Source organism: Erinaceus europaeus, chromosome 3, assembly GCF_950295315.1.
Source record: "Erinaceus europaeus chromosome 3, mEriEur2.1, whole genome shotgun sequence".
Lineage (NCBI taxonomy): Eukaryota > Metazoa > Chordata > Mammalia > Eulipotyphla > Erinaceidae > Erinaceus > Erinaceus europaeus.
The window spans coordinates 107,290,256-107,306,029 of NC_080164.1; the positions used below are offsets into that span (position 1 = coordinate 107,290,256).

At 41.1% G+C, this 15,774-nt stretch overlaps 1 protein-coding gene across 5 annotated transcripts in view; it reads right to left on the minus strand.

The window, feature by feature from the left end:
• BMPR1B (bone morphogenetic protein receptor type 1B) overlaps positions 1 to 15,774 on the minus strand; it is a 248,716-nt gene that overhangs the window by 58,228 nt on the left and 174,714 nt on the right. The window contains exon 1 of one of the 5 annotated variants that reach the window (XM_060187726.1): positions 14,540 to 14,616. The exons of the other annotated variants lie outside the window; for them this stretch is intronic. The gene's annotated coding sequence lies outside the window, so the exon portion shown is untranslated. Of the gene's footprint in view, positions 1 to 14,539; positions 14,617 to 15,774 lie in introns of those variants that run through there. 5 annotated transcript variants of the gene reach the window in all.

Here is a 15,774-nt window from a genome sequence, read left to right on the forward strand (position 1 = left end):
TCACTTCTGAGTGTTTCCTCAGACTGCTCTCCACAGACAGTGGACCAATTACCATTCCCACCAGCAGTGCAGGAGGGTTCCTTTGATACCACAACCTCTCCAGCATTTGCTGTTGCTACTTTTTCTGATGTCTGACATTCTCACAGGAGTGAAGTGGTATCTCATTGTTGCCTTTATTGCATTTCTCTGACAAAGGCTTGGAGCGTTTTTTTTCATGTATTTCTCAGCCTTCTGGATATCTATCTTCTTTGGTGAATATTCTGTTCATGTCCTCTCCCCATTTTTTGATGGGGTCATTTGTTTTCTTGTTATTGCATTTGGTAAGCTCTTTATATATTTTGGCTATTAAAGTCTGATCTGATGTATGGCATGTAAAGATCTTCTCCCACTCTGTGAGGGAGCTCATGGTTTGGGTATTGGTTTCTTTTGCTGTGAAGAAGCTTTTTAATTTGATGTATTCCCACAGGTTTATACTTGCCTTAGTCTTCTTTGTAATTGGATTCATTTTATTGAAGATGTTTTTTAAAATTTATGCAGAAAGAGTTATGTCAATATTTTTCTCTAAGTTTCTGATAGTTTCAGGTCTAACATCCAAGTCCTTGATCCACTTGGAATTTGCTTCTGGTGAAATAGAGTGGTTCAGTTTCATTCTTCTGCATGTCTCAACCCATTTTCTACAACAACATTTATTAAAAAGACTCATCTTTCCCCATTTAATAGTCTGGGCACCTTTGTCAAAGATTAGATGCCCATTAATGTGGAGGGTTACTTCTGTGCTCTCAATTCCATTCTGCTGTTCAGTGTATCTAGTCATATTCTAGGACCAAGCAGTTTTGATTACAATGCAATTTGAGATCTGGAAGAGTGATGCCACCAGTTCTGTTCTTTCTTCTCAAGATTGTTTTGGCAACTCTGGGTCTTTTCTGGTTCCAGATAGACATTTGTAGCATTTGTTCTATTCTCCTAAAAAATGTGGTTGGGATCTTGACGGGGATACCATTAAATTTGTATATGGCTCTAGGTAGTATATTCATTTTGATGATGTTAATTCTTCAAACACATGAACATGGAATATCTTTCCACTTCTTTGTCTTTTTCTATTTCCTTGAGAAGTGACTCATAATTTTCAGTATACAAGTCTTTCACTTCTTTGATTAGGTATTTTACTACATATTTGATTGTTTTTGTTGCTATCATAAAAGTAATTGATTTCTGGATTTCTTCTTCTTCTAGCTTGGTGTTTACATAGAGGAATGCCACTGACGTTTGAATGTTAATTTTGTAGCCTGATACCTAACTGTACTGCCTGATGATTTCCAAAAGCTTCTTGCTGGATTACTTAGGTTTTTCTATGTATACTATCATGTCATCTGCAAATAGGGAGAGTTTGATGTCTTCTCTTCCACTCTGTATCCATTGAATTCCTTGCTCCTCCCTGGTTGCTATGGCAAGAACTTCCAATACTACATTGAGTAGTAATAGTGATAGTGGGCATCCCTGTCTAGTACCTGATCTAAGGGGAAATGCTTCCAGTTTTTCATCATTGAGTATGATATTGGCTGTAGGTCTGCTATATATAGACTCCACTATCTTCAGGAATTTTCCATCTATTCCTGTTTTTTGTAGTGTTCTGATCATAAAGTGCTGTTGTATTTTGTCAAAGGCTTTCTCTGCATCTATTGATATGACCATGTGGTTTTTGGTCTTGCTTTTTTTGATGTGGTGGATCACGTTGATTGATTTACAAATATTAAACCAATTTTGCATCCCTGGGATAAACCTCACTTGGTCATGATGAACAATCTTTTTAATATACTGCTGTATCTGGTTGGCTAGAATTTTGTTCACTATTTTAGCATCTATGTTCATCAGATATATTAGTCTGTAGTTTTCTTTTTTGGTTGTGTCCCTGTCTGCTTTTGGTATCAGAGTGATGTTGGTTTCATAGAAGCTGGAAGGGAGTATTTCTGTGTCTTCAATCTTCTGGAAGACTTTTAAAAGTAGAGGTATTAACTCTTCTTGAAGGTTTTGTAGAATTCATTTGTAAAACTATGTAGTCCTGGATTTTTATTTTTGGGAAGGTTTTTGATAACTGATACAATTTTGTTAGCTGTGATGGGCCTGTTCATATTATCTAGTCCCTCTTTATTTAATTTAGGAAGTTAACAAGTATCTGGGAAATTGGCCATTTTTTCCAGGTTCTTTAGGTTGGTGGCATATAGTTGTTCATAGAAGCCTCGCATGATATGTTGAATTTCTGAGGAATCTGTTGTGATATCTCCTCTTTTATTTGTGATCTGATTTATTTGGGTTTTCTCCCTTTTTTGTTTTGTGAGTCTGGCTAAAGGTTTATGGATTTTGTTCACTCTTTCGAAGAACCAACATTTATTTTCCTTGATATTTTTTATTGTATTTATTTATTTTCCCTTTTGTTGCCCTTTTTATTGTTGCTGCTGTTATTTATGTTGTTGCTGTTGGATAGGACAGAGAGAAATGGAGAGAAGAGGGGATGACAGAGATGGGGAGAGAAAGACAGACACCTGCAGACCTGCTTCACCACCTGTGAAGCAACTCCCCTGCAGGTGGGGAGCCAGGGGCTCGAATTGGGATTCTTAATGCTGGTCCTTGTGCTTTGTGCCACTTGCTCTTAACTGCTGCACTGCCACCTGACTTCCTCCTTGATCTTTTTTATGGTTTTATTATTTTCTATGTTATTTATTTCTGTCTTAACTTTAGTTATTTGTGTCCTTCTGGTTGCTTTAGGGTTCCTTTGTTCTTCTTCTTCTAGGTCTTTAAGCTGTGCAATCAAGTGGTTTATTTGTACTTTTTCTTGTTTCCTAATGTGTGCTTGTATGGCTATGATCTTCCCTCTCAGTACTGCTTTAGCTGTGTCCCAAATATTTTGATAGGTTGTGTCTTCATTTTCATTGAACTCTCAAAACATTTTGATTACTTACTTTATTCCCTCTTTGACCCAGTAGTTGTTAAGTAGTGTACTGTTGAGCTCAATATTTTGGGATTATTACTAATATTTTGTTGATTGTTAAGTGCTAGTTTAATTTCACTGTGGCCTGAGAAGAGGCTTGGGAGGATTTCAATACTCCTGAATTTGCTGATTCTGTCTTTGTGGCCTAACATATGGTCTATCCTTGAGAATGACCCATGTGGACTTGAGTAGAATGTTTATTCCAGTTTCTTGGGGTGAATGATTCTGAAAATGTCCAATAGTTCTAGTTTATCTATCTCCTCATTTAGCTCCCTCATGTCTTTATTGATTTTCTGCCTGGATGATCTCTCAAGCTGAGAGAGTGGGGTGCTGAAATCCCCTACTATGACTGTGTTGCTGTTAATTCATTGCTGTAGCTCTTTCAATAGATGTTTGATGTATTTAGATGGCTTCTCATTGGGTGCATAGTTGCTAATAATTGTTAAGCCCTCTAAATTGACTGATCCTCTGAGTAATGTCCATCCCTATCTTTTAAAATTTTATTTAATTTAGAGTATATCGTGTCAGATATGAGAATAGCTGTTCCTGCCCTTTTTTTGTGGGCCTTTGGCTTGAATGATAGTTTTCCTTTCCTTTCATTTTTAGTCTGTTTTTGTATTGTTGAGTTAGGTGGGTTTTATGTAGACAGCATATTGTTGGGTTGTGTTTTCTGATCCATCTTCCTACTTTGTGCCTTTTAATATTTAAATTCAGGCCACTGACATTTATTAATATCATAGATTGAAGATATTTTAACCCCATTCTGATAGATTTTCAGAGTATTCTGATATGTGGCATATTTATGGTGGTCTATTTATAGGAGACCATTCAGGACTTCTTGCAGGGTAGGCTTGGTGATAGTTGATTCTTTCTTTTGTTTTTTTTTAAATTATTTATTTTATTTATTTATTCCCTTTTGTTGCCCTTGTTGTTTTATTGTTGTAGTTATTATTGTTGTTGTCGTCGTTGTTGGATAGGACAGAGAGAAACAGAGAGAGGAGGGGAAGACAGAGAGGGGGAGAGAAAGATAGACACCTGCAGACCTGCTTCACCACCTGTGAAGCGACTCCCCTGCAGGTGGGGAGCCAGGGGTTCGAACCGGGATCCTTATGCCGGTCCTTGTGCTTTGCGCCACCTGCGCTTAACCCGCTGTGCTACAGCCCGACTCCCGATAGTTGATTCTTTCAACTGTTGCTTGTCTGAGAAGGTTTTTATGCCTCCATCTTGTCTGAATGGCAGTCTAGCAGGATATAGTAGTCTTGGTTGAAAGCCTTTCTCATTGAGCACTTGATAGGTATCTTGCTATTCTCTTCTGACCTGTAGTGTTTGTGTGGAGAAGTCTGCTGCCAATCTTATGGGTTCTCCTGCGTAGGTGACTCTTGTTATTTCTCTTGCAGCCTTCAGGATCCTCTTTTTATCCTTATTCCTTTCCATTCTAATATGTTGTGTCTTGGTGTCTTTTAAGTCTGGGTTAATTCTGTTTGGGACCCTCTGGGCTTCTTGAGCCTTTCTGTCTTTGATGTTGTCTAGACTAGAGAAGTTCTCAGCTATAATGGCTTGAAGAATGCTTATTTACCCTCCATCTCTTTCTTCCCCTGGTAAGCCAATAATGCTATATTATTTTTTTTGAAGTCATCCCATATGTCTGTTTTTGTTTTCAGTATCTCTTAATCTCTTTTTGAGGTCTCTTACTTCTCTTTTAGTTGTCTCTAATTTGTCTTCCATCTTGCTAATTCTGTATTTAGCCTCATTTATTCTATTCTCTTTCCCTTCTACTGTTTTCTGGAGTTCATCTATTTTGTTACCTTGTACTGATACTGTTTTAGTTTGGTCACTAGTTGTGTTCTTAGCTCAGATATTTCAGCCTTCAACTCTTTAGTAACCTTAAGATAATTAGTGTTTTCTTCCAGAGTCTCATTGGTTGTTTCTGCATTTCTGATGACAATTCTTTCAAACTCTTTACTCACTCCTATATCTATTTCCTTAAGTAGTGTTTAGATGTTGACCTCATTATTTTGTGCTTCAACCATTGGGGGGATTTTATCTGGACTCTGGTTCTGGTTCATTTCTCCAGTATTTCTTCTTGTTAGCTTAACTCTTCTATACAGTATGTGATCAGGTCCCTCTCTCAGTCCTTTTCAAATTACTGATCACTCTTGCCTGAATTGACTTGTGTCTAAGTAAGGTACTTAAAGAGTTCACAGTTGTAAAATTAACAGTTGTTTCAATATTATTTCATTCCCTGAGTTAGAGCACAGTGGCTGTTAAAGCTGATTTTGTTCTTTTTCTTCCCTGTATGGTACGGGAGCCTGAGGGCTTTAAAACTATAAGTAGGCTTCTTATCTTAATCACTCACTTCTGACCAAGAGATTAAGCAGGGTGTGGGAGAGATAGCACAGTGGTTATGCAAAGAGACTCTCCAACCCCAAGGATCCAAAGCTCAGGGCCCAGTTCAGCTTCTCTGCCAAGCCGGGCAGCACTGATGGGCCCTGTGAGTTTCTAAACAAGTCCCAATTATAGTCTGTAGGTTCTCAGGCAGTTATTCACCATATTCTCATCAGGAGAACAATGTGTTAAGGCTCCCAGTATACTGCCCCACTGCTAGGCCACTGAGGTGTAGTCCTTCTCCTGAATTTCCTGGTCAGTTCTCTGTTCCCAGATGTCAGCACAGGCCTCCCCCCTGCTGCTCCAGCCTCTGATGGCAGTAGCAAAGGAGACTCACAGTTGCATTTGTTGAGTTTTAGTGGAATCCTCTCCTCCTTTCAGCAGTCTTTTTGTTGATAAACCACCTTCTGCAACCCACAAGGACCCTGGGTCCATGCTCCCAGAGGGATAGAGAATGGGAAAGCTATTGGGGAGGGGATGGGATATGGAGATTGGGTGGCGGGAATTGTGTGGCGCTGTACCCCCCATCCTATGATTTTGTTAATGTCTCCTTTCTTAAGTAAATAAATATAGACTGAAGGTGATGCCTTATTTGGTAAACTGCCAGACTGTTGGACTTTTACCAGCTGCTCAGTCCCTCCTTAGGCTCCTCTCTGTCCATGAGCCACACATGTTTGTACTCACTTGTCATTTGGTGGATTCTTGAAGTCGTTCTAGTCCTGTCTTTTTGAGGTCCTGGGTGATCTCCTTTGGTATTCCTCGTTGACCTGGGAGAGGAAAGGAGAGAAACACAGCTGTTGCTGCTCCGTAGCCCCACCTCTGGATGTCTCCCCACCATCACTTTTCTCTTTTCTTTATGATCACAGACATCCTCATGTTGTGAAGTGATAGCTGATTGTGGTTTTTATTTGTGATTCCATCTAAAAAGTGATGATGAGTATCTTGTATTTTTTGGGGGGTGGGGTGGGTCTCTAAGTCTATTTTATCTACTGCTGCTTTGACCTTTGCAGGTTGCTATCCACTGAAGAACTGTCTCCCAACACTTTACTACAAGCCTGTGTCTGTCTTTAGAGATGATGGGACCTCCTGCAGGCACGTGCACTAGGCTGTTGTATGCTTTACATTGGGCTCTAGTTCTCCCCCGCCAAGAGAATTGGATCAGTGCTGCTAATTTCGCTGGCCCGCTTGGCCCCGCCCCAAGGAACCCTGAGAGAGGGTTCCTGAGTTCCAGAGAGAGAGTTAGAGAGTTACACAGTTGGAGAGTTGAAGAGTTGCAGAGTGCCAGAGTTTCAGAGTTCAAGAGGAAGAGAGGGTTCTTGAGTTCGAGAGAGTGCTTGCGCCGCCGCAAAGAGACAGCAGAGTTCTGTTTGGTGATTAGTTTGGTTTAGTTTATGAATCGTTGTTCCTGAATAAAGAAATACAGCTTCCCTGTCCAGCTGTATGTCTCTAGTCGTCTCTGTTACCCGCCCGTGAAGCCAGCCAGGCCAGCTAGAGCCTCCGAATTTTTAACAACACTAGGCCTTCTGGTCCCAGGTGCCTTTTGACTGGTGAACTGGGTTTGTTTACATTCTGACTGAAAGCTCACATAGGAGGCCTCCCACAGCCTTCTAGTCATTCATTTTCTGCTTTCTCTGTATCTCCATTGAGTCTTTTCTCCTTGCATTCCTGAAGTGTCTTTGGTAATTTTCCTGCAACTCACTGTTTTTCAAGTCCTAGTTTGGTTCTATCTATAGTTCTGGAGTTTTCAGTTATGTATTTCTTCTGCTTCTTATTTGTTGGGAGGGACAGGGGTGCCGGAGCTTCATGCCTATGTGAGTCTACTATTGCAGGCAGACTGCTTTTTTTCTTTTAATCTGAGGTAGAGAGAAGCAGAGGAGCCATTCCACCATTCTCAGAGCTTCCACTATACCTAGGGGTTCCAGGGTCTCTAACCCAGACCCTTAGGCATAATTACGCAAATATACTACCCTATGAGCCATCTCCTTGGTCAGGTTCCTTGGATTCAACTACTTTGAATTTCCTTTTGTCTGTCTGAGTTTCTTACTGCAAATATTTTGACTCCTTTCTGTGTCCAAATGCAGACTTCTGAGGTTTGGCTATTTATTTATGTATTTATTTATTGCCAGCAGGGTTACTGCTGGGGCTCAGTGCTGGCACAGCAAGTCTCCTGGTGGCTATTTCCTTCCTTCCTTCCTTTTTTCCCCTCTGTCCTCCCTCTTTTCATTTTTTCTCCTTCTGCTTTATTTCTTTCTATTTAACTAGATAGGTCAGAGAGAAATTAAGAGGAGAGGGAGTGTGAGTCAGAGAGAGAGATAAAAAGAGACCTGTTTCACCCTTCATGAAGCACCACCCCTGCTGGTAGAGTGGGGGCTTGAACCCAGGTCCTTGCACATGGTAACGTGTATGCTCAACCAGGTGTGCTACGGCCTGCCCCCTAGAGCTTAGTTTTTAAAGCCCGTCCCCCACCCCCCCACCCCCCCCATTGTGGCTCTCCCTTCCACAGTCTGTGCCAAAAGCATGGTTTGCACTTAGAGAAAATCAACAGCCTCTTAATGTCATGCTTTTCCTCAGATAACCAGTAGGTGGAGCTCTGACTATGTCTTGGTTTCTTACTGCCGCCAAGGCTGTGTTAGGTGTGACAGCCAGGAGTGCTGGACTCAGGCTGTGTACTGCTGTCCTGGTGGAGGGGAGACTTCAGCTACCAGCACAGGGTGACCACATGCCATGCACTTGTGACCTCGTTGCTTTTTCTCCTCCTTGGGCTCATGGTTGGGCCAGTGGCCTCTCTCCCCCTCCGCTGCACGCTCCTTTGTACCCCTATCCCCAGACTAGGCCCCCGCCCCCCCCACATTTCCAGACACAACAGCCGGATTCCTTCAGTGTCCTGACACAGTGATGAGAGGGACCCTTTTTAACTGATCGGCTTATTGGAGGCTGGAGGAGACAGATGCCAAGACTGGGCTCATAGTCCACATGTGACAAAGAGCACAGTGAGAAGAAACGGACCCCTTTCCTACTGCTATTGTGAAAAATAAGATCTATGGAAAGGTTTTTATTTAGCTTTTTTTTAAGTTCATTTTTCAAATTTTATGGGGGCTGCACTGGGAGTATATGAGGGGGTTAGTTCACATCTATCCCTGATATCATGATATCCCTGCACCACCCCCAAGGTTCTCCCTGGAAGGCTATTGGACACCCCTCAACCTCTGCAGCGCTCTCTACCTGCTTCCCCTTTGAAGTATATAGACAGAGGCTAAGGGATTTGACTTTGTTCTCTTGCTTTGTTTGTTTGTTTTTACATGAACAGGGAGGGCTAATGGTGTGCAGGACAATGGTTGACACTTGGGTACAATTTCTCATCTCCCTGTCATAGTGTATGCAAAATACTCCCACCTCCAACTTAAGCTTCTTCTCCACCACCACGCACCATAACAGCCCATGTGTAAGCGGAGTTTCCTGGTTACTTTATCTTCTTCCTTTCAGCCATGTTGTTGACATGACTCCCACCAGTGGCATCCACATTGTAGCAAAGGGTGAGAGCCCATCTCTCCTCCTAGCTGTGGAATCTTTCACTGTGTGTGTGTATGTCACACAATCTGAACCTACTTGTCTCTTCTTTAGCATTTGAGTTCACTCCATTTCCTGGCTGCTGTTGTTGGTGTTATGATGAACAAAGGTACAAACTAACCTTCTCAGAAAAGTGTCTTTGTAATGTTCTTTCCTCCTTTCTTTTTCTTTTCATTTTTCCTTTCTTTTTTAAAATTTATATTCGGTTTGAGCCCCCGGCTCCCCACCTACAGGGGAGTCGCTTCACGGGCAGTGAAGCAGGTCTGCAGGTGTCAGTCTTTCTCTCCCCTCTTTGTCTTCCCTCCTTGCACTTTGTGCCACCTGCACTTAACCCACTGCATTGCCGCCTGACTCCTCTTTCTTCCTTCCTTCCTTCCTTCCTTCCTTCCTTTCTTTCTTTCTTTCTTTCTTTCTTTCTTTCTTTCTTTCGTTCTTTCTTTTTTGCCTCCAGGGTTATCGCTGGGTCTTGGTGCCTGCACTACAAAACCACTGCCCCTGTAGGCCATTTTTTCCCCATTTTGTTGTCATTGTTGTTATTGCTATTGTTGTTGTTGGATAGGACAGAGAGAAATTGAGAGAGGAGGGGAAGACAGACAGAGAGAGAGAGAGAGAGAGAGAGAAATACCTGTAGACCAGCTTCACCACCAGTGATGTGACCCCTGGCAGGTGGGGAGCCAGGGACTCGAACTGGGATCCTTATGCTGGTCCTTGCACTTTGTGCCATGTGCGATTAACCAAGAGCTCTACCATATGGCCCCCTATAATGTTCTTCCAAGAGGTAGCTAGGAGGGGAATGACTGCCTCATATAGTAGTGCCATTTTTAAGTTTGTGAGAAACCTACAGACTGTTTTTCTAGAGAGATGAACCAAGGTACATTTTCAACAACAGGGCACAAAAGTTCCCTTTTCCTTCACACCCTGCCCCATACTCATTTGTTTTTGGTGTTTCTTTTATTATTATTGTTTATTTATTTCTTTTTTTTAAACACAGGCTTTTCTCACAGGTGTGAGGTGATGCATCATTGTCACTTTGGTTTACGTTTCCCTGGTGAGAGAGGAGGCTAATGAGCATTTTTTGTGTGCCTGTGGGCCAGCTGTCTGTTTTCTTCAGTGAAGTGTCTATTCAAAAGTTCTACTCACTGCTAATGGGGGGGGGGTTTACAGTTTCTGTTGCTGCTACCATTTGCCCTTCATGTATCTTGGCTATTAACCCCTTGTCAGACGTAAAATGTGTGAAGATTATCTCTGAGTCAGTAGTAGATCGTTTAGTTCAACTGATAGTTTCTTTCACCGTCTGCAAGTTTACTTTTATTGTGTTGTGATTCCATTGTTTTATTTTAATTTTGCTTCATGGGTTCTTGGAGATAAGTCACTGGAGATTTTCCTATGCAGAAGGGTCACTTTCATCCTAGGTCTTGCTGGATTTGTGCAAATTCCACCCAGCTTCACAGATGAAGCCAGGAAGTCAGAATTCAAAGCAGTGAAAGCAGGCAGCTATAGCACAGAAAGACATCTCCATATGCAAACAGAAATGGTTATTTTCGGGAGAGAATGAAGTTTGGTTTAGTCACCTCATTCAATTTATATAAGATTTTTATCAATGAGCTCTTCATCTTCTGTTAAATTTATTATTTTTATTTGAGCAGAGGGTTGATACTGATTTTGGCAACAGTAGAAATAAATCATGATTTCTTTACATGAAACGTGTTCAATGTAAGATCTGACTAAGATGAGATGGCATGGTTAAATGGAATTTTGCAGATGGAAATTAGAAAATACTGTATGTACGTTTTATATTTAAAGTCAGATTTATATAGGAAGGCTTTTCACAAATGAGTGCTGAAAGACTTCTGTTAGAATTATGTTTTCATAAGCACATACAAAGATTATATTTTTATTATTTTTAAAATATTTTATTCATTTATTAATTTATTGGAAGAGGAATAAAAGAGAGAGAGAGAGTGAGAGAGAGAGAGAGAGCGAGAGAGAGAGAGCTGTAGTACTGCTTCACTGAACATAAAGTTTCCCTGTAAGTGGGAACTGGAGGCTTGAACCCGGGTCCTTGCAATTGTAGCACCACTGCTCAGCCCCTAAATTTCATATAAAAGAACATAACCATTGGAAAATAACTGGAAGCTAATTAGCCACTGAAAAAATACTAATTATAACATAGTATATTGTATTTTCTTTTATTTTTAATTTTTTAATATATTAATTAATTTATTGGATACAGACAGCCAGAAATCAAAAGTGAAGAGATAGAGGGAGAGAGACAGAGAGATACTTGCAGCCCTGCTTAACCACTCTTGAAGCTTCCCCCGTGCAGGTGAGGACCAGGGGCTCCAACCCAGGCCTGTGAGCATTGTAGCATGTCTACTCAACCAGATACACTGCCACCTGGCCCCAGTACACTGTATTTTCTATCTTTGTATTTTTGCCACTGGGGCTCAGTGCCTGCACCACTATACCACTCCTGGCCATCATCTTTTTTTTTTTTTTTGACAAAGGATCAGAGACAGAGAGAGATAAAGACAGAGAATGGTAGAGAGACACCATAGTACAACTCTACCACTTATGAAGCTTTCTCTGTGCCAGTGCTCCCCCACTATCGCCAGGGACTTGAACCTAGACCCTAGTGCATGGCGAAGGGTATAGTCTACCAGATGAGTTGTCTCCTTGCTCCAGCAAAAACATTTAATCTCAACATTTCACCCATTATTTCCTGAAGTCTGTTTCAAGCCTTTTTGATTAATAATGCTCTCATCATTATACAATGTCATTCAAACATTCTAAGTATATGTAAAAGATTGCCCTACAGCTCACAGAGAATGTCAGAACCCACTGGTGACATAGAAACAGAGAGAACAACCCTTATCAACAATTTAATTTAAAAAAATGAAATCTTGAGGCCAGGCGGTGGCACACCTAATTCAGTGCACACAGTACCAAGCACAAGGATCCGGGTTCAAGTCGCCACTCCCCACCTGCGGGGGGGGGGGTCTCTTCACAATCTGTGAAGCAGGTCTGCAGTTGTCTCTTTTTCTCTTTCCCACTCTGTGTCCCCCTCCTCTCTCAATTTCTCTCTAGCCTACCCACTAAAAAAAAAAAAAAAAAAGGAAAAATGACAACCAGAAGTGGTGGATTTGTAGTGCCAGCCAAAACAGAGCCCCAGCAATAACCCTGGTGCCACAAAAAAAAACAAAAAAAAAAAGAAAAAAGAAAAAGAAAGAAAGAAATCTCAACACACTGCTTGTAAAAACCATGGACTTGAGTTTTCCCAGTTGGCTGGAAATGATGTGACTGTTTTGTACCACAGGATCTACTAACAACTCTCCCTTTCTTGATCTTTACAAATTCCTTCTTACTTCACATATTAACTACCCCAAGCGTCTTCACTGTTCTGATCCACTAACAGCAGAGGGCATGCAGGAGCAAGAAAAGAACTAGAAACCACAGTGCAGTTTGCACTGTGTCTGGAGTGGGAAGGCAAAAGGATGTCCCAATGCAGAAAACAGTATGACAAGGATAGTTTAGAAAAGACTCCTTGGGGGCTGGGTGGTGGCACACCTGGTTGAGTACATGGTACAAGGTGCAAGGACCTGGGTTCGATCCCCCAGCCCCCACTTGCAAGGGAAAAGCTTCAAAAGTAGTGAAGTAGTTCTGCGGGTGTCTCTCCTCTCTCCCTCTCTATCTTTCCTTCCTCTCTCAGTTTCTCTCTGTCCTGTCCAATAAAATGGAAAATATGACCACTCAGAGCAGTGGCTTCATAGTGTCTGCATGAGCCACAGTGATAACTCTGGAGGCAAAAAACAAACAAACAAAATGCATCAGTATGAGGCATAATGACCCTCATAAAGTAGCACAATATATATATATGGTATGGGGAGACATGGCAGGACTGAGACCCCCAAGGCTACAGGTTCAATCCTGGGTGTTACCATATATCAGAAATATAAACTGCCCCTGCAGCTACAGACAGACTATGACCCACATAGTCAACGACTGCCACCTCTCCAGATTCAAAGGAGGTCTTGAAACTTTACATCAGGTTCAACCTGACACTGTTGACTGGCTACGGAAGAAGGGCAAATGCTAGAAGAAGAAGAGATGAGTCATGCTCTAGTCTCCTCTCTCTCTCTCTTTCTCTCTCTGCCCCCTTCTCTCATAATTTCTCTGTGTGAATTCTCTTTCTCATCCTCTCACATATAATAGAGAAATATATCTTAAATCAATAAAGAAAACACCTGCGCTTATCAATCTTGTTGAAATTCTCATTGTTTGGAAAGAAACAGGACTAAGGTCTCTCCCCACTGCAATACCTGAGCTGCACTGGGACTGGGCAGATTGCCAAGCCAGGAGCTTTCCTTTCATTCAAAGGCTTGTTCTGGCCATGTCACCTTCACAGAGCTCTGAAGCTAATCAAAGGAGAAGTTCAGCTTACTCCCTGAACCCAGACTCACTCCGTAGCTCTGCAAAGCACTTCCAACTCAGCCTGATGGGCAGAGCTTCTTTGAACAAACTCATACGCAAAACAGAGAAGTGACAAGAATGCCAGAGAGATCAGAAGCCAACTAAGGAAGTTCAAAGCTACTCTTTGGCTCCAGAGGAAAGAAAACCTGGTAAGCATTTGGGATTTCTCTGTTTCTAATTCTCCCTATATCCCCCAATTGAATTAATTACTCAAAGATACTGCAGAGCATATTGGCCTCAAAACATAAACACATTGAGGCTTTTTTAAATGTTTCAGCGTCTGAGGCATTAGATGCATCTACATATTTCTGTTTTTAAGATGTTAATTCAGAATACACTGATGTCAACCTGTGTCATCGCCAATCAGGTTAAAAGTGGAAGCCATTTGTAAGGTCAACAAGCAGCAAATAAATACAATAGTCTTAGATTTGAATATTATAAAGTGGTTAGTTACTACAGTACTTTGCACACATGTGTGATGATGCTTCACAGGTATTTCCTAGAACAGACACCTAAATCCACTTATCTTTGTTTCTCAGAGAACATACTTTACAAAAGCAATTTATAACAATCTTGATCACTAGCAAATGACATTGTAGCAACACTGTTGAGAAATGTGTACTGGTAAAAGACCCAACAGCGCAAACTTAATAATCCTTTTCATGTTTCCAAGAACCATATTTGCAATCAAGCAACCTTCACTGTGGACACATGCCACAGATAGCAAAAGAATTCACAAAAGCCAAAACTACAAACAATCAAATCGCCCCACCAAGGACATTCTACAGTCACAATATTGAATTTTTGCTTAAGGCTAGAAAAAGGGTAGGGACAAAAACAAATACATGAAGCTTTCACTTCAACACTGAGGCAATACCAAAGTCAAAATGACTTATGTGAAACTTGCTGAAGATTAATCTCGACTCGACACAGTGTGGAGACAATGCATTTTCATATCAGGTGAGCGGAGTGCAGGCAAGTTTTAAATCCACTCAGGTGGTTGTTCTCTTCTATAGCCTTTAAGCCAATAAAAACCAGGTTCTACCATCTTCCTTCATGTGGTTTCACTGCTTCTACTTTGGGGGTGGGCAAAACATCCCGGGCAGACAGAAAGTTTTGCCCACTACTCACTTTTGATGCAAAGCGCTTCTCTCTGCTTGTTAGGGTGCCTAAGAGGAGACTGGAGGAGGCTGAGGCACAGACCTGCGAGGGCTTTGCACTAAAGTGCTCAGTTCTGCAGGCCACACTAATCCTGCACCTGTGGCGTGTTATTCAGCAGTTTGGAAATGCCTCCCAGACTGTGGTTGTCTAATACAGCTCAGCTGTTTTCCTTAGTCCTCCCTTTGATTATAAACTGGCAAGAGAGATTATTCCAGTCAGGCATTGAGCTATGCTCAGGCTCTACACAAATAACAGGGGAGGGGGAAAGGACAAGAGAAAGGAAACCTTAGAATCACAAAAATAATAAAATAAATAATGCAAAGCAAGAGAGGGCACTGACCACAGTGTATTAAATAACAGTTCCAGATGGTTCAATGCTGCCTGTGATAATATACAAGGCTGGGGGCGGGGGATGTCAATATCTAGAAATCAGTCTTGTGATAGTGTTTTTCCAAGATTCAGAATGGTCCTTCCACGCACACTTCTAAGGCTGATTTTAAAATAACCAAAACTTCACTATGGATCAAAGATTAGCAGATCTTTGTAGAAGTTGGTACTGAATGTCACACCGCTCCTTTATAATTGAGAACCTTTCAAAATACTAGGAAAAGCTGAAAATGATTCCCATTAACTTATCTCTTTCATTTAATTCACCAGATGATTTGACTTGACATTCAAAACTGTTACGTTACATCTATATTTGAGCCCCCAACATATTGAGTACAAATAAAACCAGCAAAAACATATTTATTTAATACATCATAAAATCGGTAGCAAGTCCAAATTGATTTAAGAATAATCTACCATACAGAAGCTTGCTCCGAAGTACTGTGGCTTCCAAGATAAAGAAGAAAAATACACTATGCTCACAGACTTTCATCTCTCTTTAAGGAGCACAGGGGGAAAAATGAACTTTCTTATTGATGGTCTTTTGTCAAAAAAAAAAAAAAAGGCCTGTTGACCATTTGCTCACACAAAAATTCACTTGATTCCCTTCTCTACACTATATAAATACAAAACCATCTGTCTTCCAGGCCCATATACAAGCCATTTTAAACAATCTCAAAAACCTTATCCAAAAAACAGGTCCACTTCCTTAATAACACATAGTTAAGAGGAAAAAAAATCCTTATTCAAAACACACAAAAGGAACTGAAATGAGGGAAAGATGTCACTCTCAAAATGTAAACATGATTAAATTGCAT